This window comes from Coenobita brevimanus, chromosome 109 (genome assembly GCF_032717465.1).
Source record: "Coenobita brevimanus isolate Jiangsu-jjx chromosome 109, ASM3271746v2, whole genome shotgun sequence".
Taxonomy (NCBI): Eukaryota; Metazoa; Arthropoda; class Malacostraca; order Decapoda; family Coenobitidae; genus Coenobita; species Coenobita brevimanus.
In genome coordinates this window covers 33,560,300-33,578,298 of record NC_137062.1, presented here as the reverse complement: position 1 = coordinate 33,578,298, position 17,999 = coordinate 33,560,300, and the positions used below count along the sequence as shown (strand labels likewise).

The 17,999-nt window shown below is 46.1% G+C and overlaps 1 non-coding gene across 1 annotated transcript; it reads right to left on the bottom strand.

The window, feature by feature from the left end:
• Window positions 1-886: 886 nt before the first annotated feature.
• LOC145417232 (5S ribosomal RNA) lies at window positions 887-1,005 on the bottom strand. The gene has a single exon (XR_013900448.1). It is a non-coding gene; the product is annotated as a 5S ribosomal RNA (ribosomal RNA).
• Between the last annotated feature and the right edge of the window lie 16,994 nt (window positions 1,006-17,999).

Sequence of the window (17,999 nt, the reverse complement as noted above, 5' to 3'; positions counted from 1 at the left end):
CCATTTTTCAGCCGCTTCACAGCACTCTTCACTGTCCTGTGCTAGCGTCATGTTTCCTGGCACAGCGTTCCTTCTTTGTGCACCCCCAAAACCAGTCATGTTTACAGTGGATCTGCTCTCTCTCTTCCCATTCATCAGGCTTTCAAAGTATTCTTTCCATCTGGTCCTTACTTCATCCTCATGGGTTAATAATCTACCATCTACATCCCTTACATCATCACATTTCTTTCTGCTTTCACTTCTACATTTCCGCACCTCTTTCCAGAATAACTTCCTATTTTCAGAGTAGTTTGCATTCATTTTTCTTCCTAGATCATCATTTACCTCCTTCTTTTTCCTCTTCACTAGTCCCTTTACGTGCTTCATGCTTTCAATATATTCAGTTCTTATTTCAACTGAACCCCTGCCTTGTAACCACTTTAGCTACTTCTTCCTCCTTTCCTCCACCGGTCTCTTAACCTCTTCATCCCACCATGCCGTACCCATCGTCTCTGTTGTTACTCTTGACATACTAACTTCGTCCATAGATACAAAAGTTCTTATGAGCCTAACTAACTTATTAGATTTATTCACATTTTCTGCAAGATGGTGTTAAAAAGCCCATAATCAATCATAACCCCAGTGTCCTTATCAAAATTTACTTTTTCCAATTTTTTCTATTCGCCATTCCATTTCTAATATGGTTACATTTGGGGGCTGAAGCAAGAATAACCAATTTTCTGACCACCTCTTCATAGCATTTATATCCTCTTGAAGTTTGACACCATCATCCATCCATCCATTGCCAGACGCCATGTATCCCAAACGGGGTGGCCAAGGGCTTAGAGTTAATTGTTTTACAAGGAGGGGCACTAATCCTCCACCAACCCCACTTGACACGTAGGGATGCGAACAGCATCTGGTGTTCCCAGGCGGTCACCCATCCAAGTACTAACCAGACCCAACGTTGCTTAACTTCGCTGATCGGACGGGAAGCGGTGTACTCAACGTGGTATGGCCGTTGGCTGGTGTTTAATTTGTCTATAACTTAGTATCATCTCCGTATAAATATATCACACTTCTGGCAAATCATTTATTCATATTTTAAATAAAAGTGGCCCCAGCACTGACTGTTGAGGACGCCGACCTCTGACCATTCGTGTTTGCTAGTAACTTTTATACCGTCCAGATATCTTTCACCTATATCACAGCTTTGTATTTTTTTCCAACAGTCCTCTATGCAGTACGGTACTTTATTTGTTAAAACCTATATTAGTGTACACAGTATGTAACCAGAGGACAACCCCCTGAGAGAGAGAGAGAGAGTTCAGGAGGGAAGAGATTGCGTAAGAGAAAAAGAGAAGAGAGCTAAATTCGAGAGAGGAAACGAAAAAAAATTATTATTAGGAAAAAAATAATCTATCCCATATATATATATATATGAAAAATAAACACTTTTGCTTATTGTACTAGAAAGTACAGTCGGATGCAAAAGTTTCGTTCCTTTATATCGGTGCCACCAGGTGAAGGCGTTCCTCAAGCACCAAGTCAGCTGGTATACTTCTTTGACAAGCCCTAAAGCTGCCATCTCTCCATTTTGAATTCGAAATTTTTATTAACATTACAATATGAAGCCAGTATCAACAAACTGCAGTGGGTAGGATTTAAAGTAAAAAAAATCCCCCCCCTCTCTCTCTCTCTCTCTCTCTCTGCCACGTACAGTACTTACGTGAAATAAGCTGCCCAAGGACGAAAATCTGAGCCAAGTTAAGTAAAAAGAGTACAGCAACAAGTATAAAACTGCATATACGGTATTCGATAGGATGCATTAAAACAAAAACAATATTGTAAGCAATCTATAGTGGTAGGTGGAGGCGCTCACCATCCACCCACTTGATGGAGTGCTGCTCTCAGGTGTCTGCTCTTTCCTCTCCTCCATCCTGCTTTCCTTCCATCCTCTTCTGTCTTTCTTTCCTTCATTCTTTCCTCTTCCTTCTGCCTGTGGGTGACTACACTGAGTGACAAGTCAAATGATTTCCTGTACACCAGGAAACCATTTACTACGCTGGGTGGTAACCATATAACCATTAACCAAATTATGGCACCTGGTGGTTTAATTGTTAATTACGGCGCTTCAATCGGATTGAGCCGATGAAGGTTTATGTCCAAGGGATGGTTGGAGTTTATTGCTCACGTAATGCCACTCAGGGATGAGTGAGGCTGGTCACTCTCATCTTACATGTCGGGACCAACTGCCTAGCCCCGGGTTCCTACGCTCCTCATGGGGCAACGTAGGATTGGATGATGGATGGATGGATGTAAGCAATCTATTTATAACAAATTCTTATTTTGCATTATCACATCTGTACTGTAGGCCTATAATTCTGTAGCATATAACCAATCGGCCTATTTTTTCATGTCCATACAAATAGTTTACTCACTTTTACCTGGAGATTTTCATCCTATGGCAGATAATCTTCCATTGCTGAGTCAGAACAAGACAATACTATGGTGCATCCATTCCATAGCATTTCTTTGTGACTAGCATCTTTTTGGTGTTCACGTGAGCTGCTCAGTATTCAAGCTGGAGATGGCAACACCTCCTGAAGGTGAATGGTTTGCAATAGTAATGTTATGCTGGTGTTTTTAAGGCGACTTCTCCTCCTAAAAACACTAGCGACTGAAGCGGGGTCCTCTTTCCGGACCAGAAGTAAAGCACCAACAAAGGAACAGGACATAAAAACCAGGCAGTACACCTTAACACATCTATTGCCTTAATTCTAACCGTTACAATACAACACAGAGTGATATTTGAGATTCAGAGGACAGAGACACAGAGTTAACCTTCTGCACCACAAGATACAGTCACACTTAGTACACAATACAATGCACATACAGGGATGTCTTGAATTATATATGTTATTGTCCATATGTCACTTTTAGGCAGGATATACACTGAACTGATCACAAAGGGGATAAACAAGTTTGGAAGTCCTCAGGGGAAATACTACTATAAATAAGACAGGGTGCGGATCGCGACACTTGACACAGTCACTTAGTCGCGGCGACACTAACACAATCAATCAATCAATCAATCATTTCCTGTGGCACGCTCGGGGATGCATAGGGCCTCGATGAACTCACACCACCACATCCTATCTTGTGCTAACTCCTCAAGATCTCCCCAACACTCATCTCCAGCTTCCCGTCTCATTGTCCTCACCCACGTCTCTTTTGGCCTTCCTCTACCTCTCCTACCAAGTGCCACCCACCCTGGTGTACCTCGTACTATTCCCTGTCTCCTATACACATGTCCTAGCCACTTCCATCGTGAGAACCTAACATATTCATCGACCGGCTGCACTCCCGTTATTTCTCTAATTCTACTATTTGGTATCCTTTTCCACCACTTAACTCCTAATATTCTTCTAAGTGCTTTTTTTTCAAACACCAAGAATTTATTTTCCATAGTCACTGTGCTGTACCAAGACTCGTGTCCATAAATTAAGATACTCCTAACCATTACCTTATAAAGTTTGATTTTTGTATGCACAGAAAAATTGTTATTATTCCAAATATTTTTAAGCATTCCCATTGCCTGATTAGCCTTCTTTAACCTTTCCTCGAATTCAAAGTTCAAAGAACCATCCTTGGCTAAATAAGTACCTAAATATTTAAACCTATCAACTTGCTTTACAACCATACCTCCAATTACACATTCCTGCGCATTTTCCATATTCATATTGATTATTTCAGTTTTTCCACAATTAATAACCAAACCCACCTTGCGACCTTCACTCACCAAACAGTCCAACACTCTCTGCATCTCTTCTGGCCCATCACAAATCAAAACTATATCATCTGCATAATCTAAATCCAAAAGTTTCCTGTTCTCTCCCCAAAGTATACCTGCACCGGTTTCTGTTCCAACGCGTTTCATAATGTAATCAATGACCAATATAAATAGTAAAGGCGATAGAACACCACCTTGAATTACTCCGGACTTGACTTCAAACGAATCACTCAGACAACCATCAACCATCACTTTACAAAATGTGTCCTCATGCATGTTCATAATGACCCTCACAAACTCCTCTGGTATTCCATAATGTCTCATGATCTTCCCCATAGTCTCTCTCGAAACACTATCAAAAGCCTTTTCAAAATCAACAAAACAAAGACTTAACGGTACTCTCATTTCATTAACTTGCTGCATCAAATGCCTAACTATAAAGATCTGATCATTGCAACCACGTCCCTTTCTAAAACCAGCCTGTTCATCCCTCAGAATACCCTCAACCACCGGCTCCAACCTATTTAACAACACTCTACTGAAAACTTTCAAAGCTATCGGTGACAAAGAGATTCCCCTCCAATTACCACATTCACTCAGGTCTCCCTTCTTCGGAACTTTAACAATTACTGTACACCATTCTTCCAAACTGATGGTAGTAACCCCGTCACCCATATCTTATTGAATTGCTTGGTCAAGATCATTATTAATCTATCCCCCTCCACTTTAAACATTTCCGGAAATAAACCATCCTCCCCTGGTGCCTTATTATTCTTTAACTGTTTTACTGCTTTCTCCACTTCTGCAAGCCTCAACTCTCCTGTTTCTATATTTAAATCTTCCTGAGCAGACGGTATATCCTCTTCTGGTGGTATTGGTCTATTAAGAACTGTCTCAAAATGATTTTTCCATCTATTTTTAATATCTCCATCTTTGGTCAATAAATTTCCTTCCCTGTCTCTAACTAGTATTTCCTTGCGTTTACCTGCATTACCACTCAGTTCTCTAATCGATTCATATGCTATTCTTTGACTCTGTCCATCATTTTTGTTTATTAAGATTTCAGTCTCTGCAACCTTTTCATCCACACATCTTCTTTTATCTCTCCTAGCTAACCTTCTTACTTCTGAATTCAAACTCCAGTACGCAGCTCTTGCTAATTCAATCTCTCGTTCATCAACGCATTGCATCTCACTCCTCAATTTAGCCTCACCTCTCTTTTTTATCATATCCCACGTTTCCTCTGATATCCATTTCTTTCTCCTGAATCTATGTCTCCTTCCAATCGTACATTCAGCACATTCAGCAGTCTCATGCAAAACTTTGTTCACATCCTCCCACATCTCATCTACACTTCTCTCCCCCTCTTCCAACGTTTCCAACACCAAAAACCTATTTCTGCATTCTAATCTGAATTCCTCCTTTTCTTCTCCTTCCCTTCTAAGCTTAACAACATCGTATCTACCAACACCAGATTTTTCCTTCTTCTGATTTTTAAGTTTAAACCTTATTTTTGCAATGCTGAGTTGATGGTCACTACCAATATCCGCTCCCCGTTTAACATGAACATCTAGCAGAGAACTTCTATGCCTCCTACTGATAGCGATGTGATCAATCTGATTTTTATATTTTCCACACGGCGACACCCAAGTTGTCTTGTGTATATTGCAATGCTGAAAGAGTGTGCCCCCGATGACTAAGTCATTTGCTAGACAGAAGCTTCCAAACCTCACTCCGTTTTCACTCATCCTACTACCAACTCCCATCTTACCCATACATGCCTCAAATCTCTCATTTGAACAGCCCATTACTGCATTAAAGTCTCCAACGCAGATCAAAACATCATGTCTAGGTACCCTTCCTACTCCTTCTTGCAACTTTTCATAAAATGTGTCTTTCCTTTCATCGAGTGCATCATTAGTAGGTGCATAACACACAAACAGACTGATGTTGCCATGATTTGATTTAAACCGTGCGTATAACAATCGCTCATCTATAGGATCCCACTCACATAAAACCTTATTTGCCTTACAATCCAGCAACAATCCTACTCCCTGATAATGCATTCCATCCTGTCGGCCAGACAAAAAAAAAGTAAAGTACAAGTAAAGAAATACAGAGAGAGTAATGGGGAAAAAAAATGTTAAGATATGTGACAGATGAAAAAAGTATGAAAAAGTTGTGACAAAAGGAGGGTGAAAGAAAATATGAGTGAGGTAAGGAGGGAGTGACAGAGGGAGAGAGAGACGAAGGATAGGAACGAGAGTTGGAGGAAGGTAGGGACTGAGCAGATAGCTATAAAGAAAGGGGAAGGAGGGAAAAGGAAACTGGGGATGAGACAAAGGATCCAGAGAGAGAGAGAGAGAAGGGGGGGGTGGCAGTACACAGACAGGCACAGACAGATAGGTCGACAAATATTCAGAAAGTGTGTGTGTGTGTGTGTGTGTGTGTGTGTGTGTGTGTGTGTGTGTGTGTGTGCTTCCGTCCCTGTGTCACTCCTATAACATTGTTCCATTTTTTCACCTGCGTGTTTTCTTCCTCTCTGCTTCAGTTTCTTCTCTCACTCACTTTTTCTTATCAGTATTTCTCCTGATTGTTCTTACCATTCCAAGTCTCTCTCTCTCTCTCTCTCTCTCTCGCAGTATTCTCTTCTTTCCCTCCTCTCCTTCTCACTCTTCTTTCCACCTCTCTTTCCCTTCCACATCTTACATCATTTTACTCTCTCTCTCTCTCTCTCTCTCTCTCTCTCTCTCTCTGAATAAAGAGATTGTTCTCATAGTCTATATCTCCTTAATACGTGCAAGATCTGCTCCACATGTGGACCTGACTCAACAAGGACGTTGTTAACACTACAGAAGGGAAGTTTAAGGGATTCATCGGCAGGATCTTACACTATAATAAATGTGAATTGGATATGCATTCCCAGGCAAACAAGAAGTATCTCCATGGTATGGCCTGTATAGTCATTAAGATCCTAACTTTTCCTTGTAACTCCTCTCTCTCTCTCTCTATCTGTGTGTGTGTGTGTGTGTGTGTGTGTGTGTGTGTGTGTGTGTGTGTAAAAGAGGTGTCTACTGCCGCAACATTAATTTAATCACAGCAGATTTATTCTCCTCTCTCTCTCTCTTTCTGTGTGTGTGTGTGTGTGTGTGTGTGTGTGTGTGTGTGTGTGTAAAAGAGGTGTCTACTGCCGCAACATTAATTTAATCACAGCAGATTTATTCTCCTCTCTCTCTCTCTCTCTCTCTCTCTCTTTCTGTGTGTGTGTGTGTGTGTGTGTGTGTGTGTAAAAGAGGTGTCTACTACCGCAACATTTAATCACAGCAGATTTCTCTCTCTCTCTCTCTCTCTCTCTCTCTCTCTCTCTCGTGTGTGTGTGTGTGTGTGTGTGTGTGTGTGTGTGTGTGTAAAAGAGGTGTCTACTGCCGCAGCATTTAATCACAGCAGATTTATTCTCTCTCTCTCTCTCTCTCTCTCTCTCTCTCTCTCAGTGCAGCAAACCTCTCCCTAACTTGGTTTATGATATATACTGTACTATTCCTTTATTAGTTGTTCTGACTACACGTAATTAGAGAGGTGCTTGAAGTACTGACACCCCTAGCTGGCTGTGAGCGAGAGTATGGAGGGTACCGGGTGGGGTTATGGGGTCGGAGAGACAATTGGGGGGGTTGGGTGAGAGTGTGGGACAATGAGGAAGGGAGGAGGAGGGGATAGCTCTCCATCGAGCAGTGTTACAAACACGGAAAAGGAAACGAACTTATTCCGACGTCTGTACATGTAAACAAACACTGACGCTAAGCTCAGAACGTTTAGGTTCTACACTATCGGCAACTTGGCAAGTGATAATCACCTCAGCCGCCGCTGCTCGGCTCACTGAGTCACTTGCCGCAAGGCCCGCAACCAGTGCGTGACTGACTGAGAAGGTGGAGGGATGTGCCGGACGATAAATAGTGATAGTTAAAGATAGTTACACACCTCTGGATAGTCGTGATCTTTAACCCTGCATAGTCACGTGATTTAGAGCCTGATCAGTACCATCCACGGATTATTTTTCATGTTTTGGGAGACTTTTGTGTGTGTGTAATTCACCGGGTCGGTCAGGATCACTTGATGGTCGTGATCGTCAGCTTTTTACCCTCCCGGAAGGGAGCTGAGAGCTCATATAGTCCGATCTAAGGGCAAGGCTGTGACCTTCACACACGCACACACCCGTCCCCTTGCTCAAGGGGGACAGTAACCACCCAGTTCGTCAGTGAAACTTTTCGCAACCTGAGCGAGGCGCGAACTCCCGTCCACCAGTTGGCAAGCGAGAACGTTACCACTGCACCAGCGAGCGGTGTGTGTGTGTGTCCGACTCTGGGCTAAGGCTTCGTGGCCTGTATCTCGGGGGCAATAGCCTGTCCCAAGGCCCAGTAGTCCTCCTACACCTCCACATGTCACCACTTCGGCGCTAACACCCACTGTCCATATTGAATACATACTAGGGCTGTCTCATACAGGACTGGTGTATTGGTATTAGCGGGGGTATTTTTTACGACATGTCGGCGGGTCATCTGGTAGATCAGGAAAGTCTGCTTTTTATGAAATTCAAATCCTTAAACTGTTCCCTGCCCCAGCCGGGATTCAAACCTGGATCCATTAGGACTCCAGGCCGCCTCTCTACCGATTCAGCCACCTCGAGAGGTGTACCAAGTTGTAATATCTAATAAACATCTGTACTGACGGATATTACTATAAGAAAAAAAAATATGGACATAGTATCGCCATAAGGGATAATATTCGGCCTATATTTGAAGACAAAGATTCGAGTTCCGGCTGGAGTAGGGAACAATTTAAGGATTGGAATGTCATAAAAAACACTTTTCTGAACTACCAGAAGACCCGCCGCCATGTTAAAATACTCCCGCTCATACCAGTATACCAGTCCTGTATGAGACAGTCCTAGCATGTATTCAATATGGACGGTGGGTGTTAGCGCCGAAGTGGTGACATGTGGTGTGTAGGACTACTGGGCCTTGGGATAAGTCCTGAAGCCTTACCCCAGAGTCGAACACACACACACACACACACACACACACAATAAAATTCGGTTTCGTCCAAAGTTACCACAATTTTTCGATCATTTCACATAACTTACAAACCATTTTTGACAAAATTTATACCGAAAATTTTAAGTTTGATTCACGTAACTTACTGTAATACAAATATACTACGTCTGTTTAATTAAACCTTACTGACTTATGCCTCCTCTGATTTAACACATACTGAGGGACTTAAGCCTGTTTTTATGTCAGCCCAAGCCCGTACCTAGAAACTCTGGCTGCGTTTTGAGCTAACCCAAACAAGAAGGAAACGCACCTCAACGCAAACCAAATAAGCAGAGTTCTTGACCTAACCCACGCAAGAAGCACGCGGAACTCAACGCAGAACAAGTAACTGAAGCGGGAACCAAATGCAATTCATCGCAAAACAAGTAATACAAGCAGAAACCAGTCCTAAACCAATATCAACAAAGTGCTGTTTCCTTTCGACGCCGTCCATGCAAAATCTCAAAGAACAGTTAAAAAAAAATAAAAATGGGTTGCATCTGTCACCAGCCTCAAAGCCTCGACCACATATCCCGGGGGCGAAGATGGTTTATATTTTTGGTGGGGATGGTGGAGACAATGCTCTGGTCTGGCACAATTTTCGGCTGGGCGTCCTTAGTCCACGTTATGAAAATCCAGGGGGTGTATTCGGACCTCTGCATCCAGGATCTTAACGAAAACAATGCCACGGGGGTCAACGCTACCGGGAACACCTTGATTCAGGCTGAAGGAAATGATGTGAGTGTTATTTGATTTTCCATGCTACTGGAGGGTTTGGTGGGCGGGGGAGAGTCTGTTTTGCTATCCTTGTCTTATTTTAAAGTTCAGTCACGCTCGTACAGGACTGGCCTACTGTTGTTGTCCTCTCTGTTTATATTTTTACCTCCTCCTTTCTTATCAGCATTTTGTAAATTTCGTTTCATTCCTTTATTTCTTCACCATTTCCTTTCAAAATTGGCACAGTTGTTCCTTGGCTAAATACTTCGAGACACTCTTTTCTTTTTCTTTATTTTTTAGAGGGTTTTATGGGGTAAAAATCGAATGACATAGACAGGATTGTTGGGACTGCACATTTTTGTACGTTCACTAATCATCATGGAAATATTACCTCTCCGCTCGCTTACCACCCGCGTTGTGAAGCAAGTAGAGTGGTAATGATTTCAGTTGTGAGGTTGGCTGGCTGGTTTTGAGTGTGTTTTACATCCTGAAATTGCGTCAGAATGGAGGTGCAAAATTATGTGCTGAAGAAAAACTTTCTGGCTATGCAGGCGGTGAAATCCCATCGGGAGATCGCTTCTAGTTAACTACTTGCTTATTAAGCACAATCTGAAATACTTTACCAACAGAAGACGTGATAGGTATTGGTCTGTAATCAGAGGGGTCAGAGGAACTTCCTTTCTTCGGAATTGGGTGGATATTGGCTTCTTTCCATGAATTAGGGGATAAAGAAGTACGTATGCGTAGTCTGAATAATTTAGCAAGAACAGAGGCAAGTTCTGGGGAACACTTTTTCAAATCAATTGGCGGGATTCCATCTGGGCCTGGAGCTTTGTTGGTAGGTAAATTGTCTAGAATGGATTTTACGTATCTTGTCTGTATTTTACGTGGAACAGTTTCGGGAGAGGCAAGTTCTAGTACTGGGACGTTCTGGCTGACTTCCTATAACGTAGAATTTCTGGCAAATGTACTGGCAAAGTGATTCGCTTTACCGCACGGGTCATTTGTTATGTTACCGTCGGAAGATTTCAGTGGGGGAATCGGTGATGTCTTCTTAAAGTTATTACTGAAAGAGTTGAGAGTTGACCAGAATATTGTATTGTCATTAGGACTCTTTAGTAGTTTGGATGCTTGGTTGTGGAGAAAGTTTGATTTAACGAGATATATTACTGCATTTGCATGCTTTCTAGCAATTTTATATTGGTTGAGTGATTCAGATGTTTTTTATTTGAAGTGTTATATGCTGATGACTTTTGGGCCGTTGCTCTGGCACAATTGCCATCAAACTATTTTGGGGAGTCCAGTCTTTAGTGGACTATTGACTTGGTATGAACAATTCCATACTAGCTAGTATTAAGTCATTAATTTGGGACTGGGTAGAACTGACATCACTAGAGAAGAAAGACTGCCATGAAGTGTCAGCAAGATAATTTCTGAATCCATCCCAGTTTGCCCTATCAAAGTGCCATAGGGTCACCGTGACAGGTTCAGAACGGGGAGGTTTGGAGGAGCCGACTAATGAGGGTTTGATGAGATTGTGGTCAGAGGATCCAAGTGGTGACAGTGCTTCTATCCTGTATTGATCTAGATTATTTGTCAGGAATATATGCGAGAGATGGGCATTATGGTCAGGATTATGTGGTATTCTGGTTGGTTGCATTATCAACTGCGTGAGATTAAACTATTCTGCAAACAACTCGCACTCTAGACCAGCGTCATCAGTCCTGGCAGAGTGCAATAACCATTCAACATTATGTATGTTAAAATCACCCAAAATGGTAATTTCGGTGCTAAGGGCAAGGTTAAGGTTACTCAACTGTGTGGATATGGAGTCAAATACACTGGGTTCCGAAGAAGCATTAGGGGAACGATAGACTACACAGATATATTTGGTAATATTTAGATAATTTAATTTATTCAGTGAATAATCAAAATAAGATGAAGTGAAATTTAAAACCGTGTCAACTGCAAATTCAGATTTGATATAACAACAGGTGTCATCCATGTTACGTAAGTTTGTGAGGAGATGGTAACCAGGAAAACCAAATAATGATAATTTCAGTAGAGCGAGAGATTTGGGGTTCTGTGAGGAACAGGGCCAGAGGGGATACTGACTGAAGAAAAAGTGAACTGAATTTGAATTGGTGCTAAAACCACGGATATTGGTGAAGTATTGGGCCGAACCTATCCATCTGTTTATCTATTGATCTATCTACTTAATATCCATGTCTATCTGTCCATATACTTAGGCTGCTTCTCCCAAAGAAAGGGAGGTAGCCGAGACAGGACGACACACTCTCAGTTTTCTACACACACACACACACACACACACACATTCATTCGCATCTTAGCCCCATATCGCAGCAACGTTAATGCCCAAACACACAAAAAAAGACAAAACTGACACAAGCGAAAACTAAAGCCAAAAAATTCCAATTAAATCGCTATGGAAAGGTGTTAGGACATCTGTTGCACTGAGAATAGGGGTGTAAACTTTTTAGCTACCTCGTATCCAGCAAGAATGACAGTAGATGAGAGAGAGAGAGAGAGAGAGAGAGAGAGAGAGAGAGAGAGAGAGAGAGAGAGAGAAGTTAGGGGATGCAGGTGTTATTTACAGGATGTACACTAGTGATAAGAGGAGAACTTTCTGAGATCTAGAGCAGTCCATCTAGCCGATGTAACCAAATGTACACCCGAAAGCACTAATCTCTTCCCCCCTGTTAGCCGGAGTCGCGGCCAGTGAGCGACCAGGCGATCGAACACCCCACATCCACCACCCCTACCCCAACCCCAAAGCGTTGTTGGATATATGTGGGACGGCCAGAGCTGGTGATGTTACAATGTGTCATGACTGTTTTTATATACAATCAGAACCAGTGTAGGTAAGTATATAAAGGCAATTAATGTGTAATACTATGCTGGTATCCACAACATACGAGAAAGGCACGAAAATGAAAGAAGACATACGACGTATTATGTGTTATTGACCCCCTTCCAAACCTAAACTGCCGCCACATCAGCCAGCTACTGAGCCGCCCACAGTCCCTAGAGCTTACCCCCAAAAGAAGCGTTCAAACCCGAGGGAACAAGGAAACCTCATCACCATTAACCCCTGGGAATTCACGGCTTGCAGCCGCACCTGCCCTCTACACGACATTAGGGAACAGCTCAAAGCTAGCAGGCGCAGAGGTTTTCCACAAGGGCGCAAGAAAGAATCCTCCTTAGACGACGATGCCCAGGAAGATGACACACCAACGCACACCCTCTCGGGAACAGACGACGACGACCAAGAGGACACCACTCCACAGCAAATGGATTTTTAGGCCCGCCCCCGCACCTCCCCACGGTGGCGGGGGCCAACTCACACAACTACAGACCCCCTGTTTACGACAAAATCTGGCTAAACGGGGTCAAGGCACGTTTACTAGTGGATACAGGAGCAGCCAGATCGTGCCTCTACTCCCATTTCTACTCCCGCCACATGGGTGCATTCGGCCCCCTCTTCCCCACCTCAGCCAACCTTGTCGACGCAGGGGACGGCCCCCTGCCTATCCGTGGGGAAACTCGGGCCCTCCAAACCCACACCCATCAGCAAATATCCACTAGCCACCCATTTATCATATTCGACTCAACATGCAGTCAATACGATGGATATTTAGGGCTGGACCTCCTACAGAAATTACATGCCACCATTGACTGCCACCAACGCCGCCTCCACTTCCATCCAGCCCACCACAACCAACCAGCAGTGAGGACTAAGGAAGAAAGAAAAACAAAACAACAACGAAGGCTCGCCAAAAACTCACACCCCCACACACTACCATCAGACACTCACCTGTCCCATACCACAGACACACCCACACCCTACCCAGCCCCTCACACCACTAGACTCCCATCCCCACCACCAACCACTCATCATCTACATCCCTCCCCATCTTTTCCAGCCACTGTCGCCTCCTCTATCACCATTCCACCACATCATGAAGCTTGGGTAAAACTTAACAAACCTTCCCATACCTCCGTCCTCTTCTCACCATCCATCCCCACCGGACCACTCTCCTCCTGTCTAGTAAGCCCTACCTTCCTTCCCCCACATGCCCAAGAAATCCGTGTCGCCAACCTCGCTACCACACCACTAACCTTACCAAGAGGACTCATCATCGGCGACACTGAAGAAGCTGAACCACGCCAAACACCGCCCCCAGACCCGCCCACCCTACCCACCCTACCATCACACCTATCCCCAGCCCAAACCAACAGCCTCCGACAACTCCTCCTGGATTTCCAAGATTTATTCTCCTCAGGCCCGACCGACCTTGGCCATACCACCTATCTCAGCCATGAGATACACACAACAGGACCTCCAATTCGCCAACCATCATGACGGAAAAATCCTAAGCAACGAGAGGAAGAAGACCGGCAGGTCCAGGACATGCTAGATGCCGGTGTGATCTCCAACTCTACTAGCCCATGGTCCTCTCCGGTGGTACTCATTAGAAAAAAGGACGGGACAATGCACTTTTGCGTTGATTACCGCCGAGTAAATGATGTCACAGTCAAAGACGCCACTCCCCTGCCACGTATCGACGACTCCCTAGATTCCTTACATGGCTCAACATGGTTCTCCACCTTGGATCTACAGTCGGGGTACTGGCAAGTCCCTGTGCATCCCGACGACAAACACAAAACCGCCTTCTCCACATCCAACGGCAAACATTACGAGTTCAGTGTCCTCCCTTTCGGACTCTGCAACGCTCCTGCCACATTCTCCCGTTTAATGGAGTCAGTCCTTAGCGGTCTAACCTGGGAGACTTGCTTAGCATATCTCGACGACGTCATTGTTTTCAGTCGTACATGGGCCAACCACCTTCACTGCCTCAAGCAAGTGTTCCACCGCATACGCCAAGCAGGACTTAAACTGAAACCTACGAAATGTGTGTTAGCAGGGAGATCAGTTTCCTTCTTAGGGCATCTAATTAATGCAGAGGGCATCTCACCAGACCCAGAGAAACTTCGAGCCATCGCAGACATCCCACTCCCCCGCGACGTGCACGAAGTCAGAGCATTTCTGGGGTTGACATCATATTACAGGCGATTCGTCAAAGGATTCGCTGACATCGCAAAACCCCTCCACGAACTAACAAAAAAGGGCGAACCCTTCCTATGGATGGACACAAGACAAACAGCCTTCACCACCCTCAAAGCAAAACTAACCACCTCGCCAGTAGTCGCGTTCCCAGACTACAATCTTCCCTTCCACCTCTACACCGATGTGTCCCTCATCGCCATAGGAGCTGTCCTTGCCCAGGTACAAAATGGCAAGGAACACATCATCGCCTGTGCCAGTCGCACCCTTAACACGGCAGAGCGGAACTACGCGGCCACAAAACGTGAGTGCCTAGGGATCATCTGGTCCCTCGAGTACTTCAAATCCTATATCTCGGGCACCCACGTAGTAGTCATCACCGATCATCAATCCTTACAATGGCTATGACAATCTAATACAAATAACGCCCAACTAATACGCTGGCGGGAAACCCTCGAAGAATACGACTTCGAAATTGCATACCGTCCAGGCAAGCTGCACACCAACGCTGATGCCCTATCCCGCCTCCCAATCAACACCGTCAAAGAAGAACCCGACCTGGTTAAAATGTGGTTTGACAAACAACGCCCCACTTGGATTCCACAGACCACATTTAACAAACTCCACCCGCATGGTGAACATCTTTTTGACCCAAACGGACACATTGTCCTCAGCCCAGCCACGGCCCACGACACCATGCTCCACCTCCATGCCCACAACGGCATCCACCTAGGAACTAAAAAGCTACTGCAAATATTCAACGATATGTACTGGACTCCCAACCCATCTACCATCGCAAAGAAGATCATACAATCATGCCGAGCATGCGCACTTGGCAAAGATATCACCCAAACACCAGGCCCTACAGGAAAAGTCACAGCACAAAAACCGTGGCAACTTCTCTCCCTAGACGTTGTCGGCCCCCTCACACCAAAGTCCGGCTATAAGTACATAATTACCTTCGTGGATGTGTACTCTAAATTCATCATCGCCTGCCCAGCCAAGGACCACACAGCACCGTCAATCGCCGACGCCCTCACCCGACATGTTTTCCCTTATTTCGGGATTCCCCAGGCCATCCATTCGGACAATGCCCCTGAATTTACGGGGAAAATATGGGAAGAACTGGCCAACATCTTTGGATACAGCATCTCCCACTCATCTCCCTACTGGCCCTAAGGCAACAGCGTATGCGAAAGAAGTCACCGCTCCCTGATGAACCAAGTCCGCACGCGCATTACGCAAACAGGAAATGAAGACTGGCCTGCACACGTTAAGATCGTGCAATGGGGGTTAAACACGTGCCCAAGGGAAGATGGAATAACCCCGCATGAGAGAGTGTTCGGGGAACCACCCCTACTCCTACCCCTCCGCCACCACCTACAACCGCCCACTCCACCCTCCAGCACCGACCCTCTCCACCACCTCAAACGCCGCCTCCACCACCTACACTCAAAGCAGGACCTAGCACCTGACACAACCCACTCCAACCCATACATACCTGGCCAATCTGTCGTGGTTGCAAATCTCCCTACCCCACCTAAGACCGCCCCCCGATTCAATGGACCTTACAAAATCTTGTGGGTGCCTAATGCTTATCAAGTCATCGTGGATGAACAAGGGCAACACCGCACATACAGAAACCGCCACGTGCATCCCTTCAACCCACCCGACACCGCCCACCCCCGCACTAAGCCTACCTCCACCCAGGCCCGCACACCTGGCCGCCCTAACCTTCCTCAACTTCACCCCCCAAACTCCTACTACTGCTCCTTCTCCCCCCCTCCTCACACTCTCCGCCTACCAGCTCTCCACCAAGCACACCATCACCGCAACCACCTCCCACCACCCCTACTTCGCAACCAGACACTCCCCCACTAAACACCCATCCACCCACCACCCCCCAATCCACCCCACCCAGGCCAACCTCGCCACCACAACCGCCCACCTCCCCCGAGAATCACCCCAACCCCACACCCACCACCGACCTCCCACATGACCACTCCCATTATACACGTCACACCGCACCACCACCCATCCACCCACCTCACCACCGTACACCCTCACCGCCTCCACGCAATCAACCAGCCTCACCACCCACACCCACCATAACCACGACCACCACCAGATCGGGACGACTCTCACGCCCACCCACGAGATACACCCCGACACCCCCACCCAACACCCACTTATCCCAGAATCCACCATCACCACCCTCCCCCAATACCTCCCCCATAACCCTACCCCTCCACCAAGCACGTTGGAACTTTCCTAACTCCCAATTCCCCAAAGTACAATGCTCCTCCCACCACATTAGCCCAAATAAAAGCACCAACCTCCCATCACTCTCCAGCATTCAAATCTCATCTCCCCACCAGGCACCATTCCCCGAGATGAAGATAACCAGGGTCCGATGGCAACCTCACAACCACCCACCAACCAGAATCAGAGGCACCCACCACCTGCTACGCCTCCTACGCCGGACCAGCCAGCCGTCCTCCCTCCACTTCACGCTCTGCCCCCACCAGGAGCCCAACCAATTCACCACACACTGGGTCAACTTCACCCAACACCTGACCCCAGCCTACCAGACAGCCACCTCCACTACCTACCACCTCCAGTCACGGGGCCGTGACTTCAACAACGCGGAGGGTGGTAAAATGCCCGCCGAGACCGCCACAGGACCTCCCACCTCACCACCCCCCACACCACTGCCACCCCACCACCACCCCAGGAGGACACACAGGTGAGGCTAGTGACCTCGGGCAAGAGGGTCATCGGGACATCCCGGCCCTGAGCCCCTATTCCTCGCAAGTGCCCCAACCCCAGGCGTTCAGAAAACCTGAACTACTGTGCGGGCGGGGTAGTGACCGTCAGACCAGGGGTGGGACTGAAAAGAGGTCAGTCCCAAGTAACACCGTCTTGACGGTCTTGCTACACCCTCTAGGGCAGGAAGAGGCCCAAGGGCAGGAAGAGGCCCAAGGCTACGGCCTTAAGAGAGAAATAGACACAGGCTACGGCCTGACAAAGTGTGTAAAGGGGAAGGTGACCCCAGGCTCCGGCCTTAACACGCTGAGGAGAGAGAGTTGCCTGTGTGCATCCCTCTCCAGTTGTACTTTGGCTACGGCCAGAATACGGTCCAAGGTAGAGAGACCCTGCTACCGTACGTGTAGCGCTACCCAATTACGGAAGCGGCGACTCGGGGCCGGCCTCTCGCTGGAGCAGACGGGTGATCCCGTTTCTCCGTTAGTCGATTCCCGTACGGGCAGACACTCAGTTACGACTGGGGCACGTACCAGGGTGGAGAATTCCCTGACGGTAGGATCTGTCCGTATTG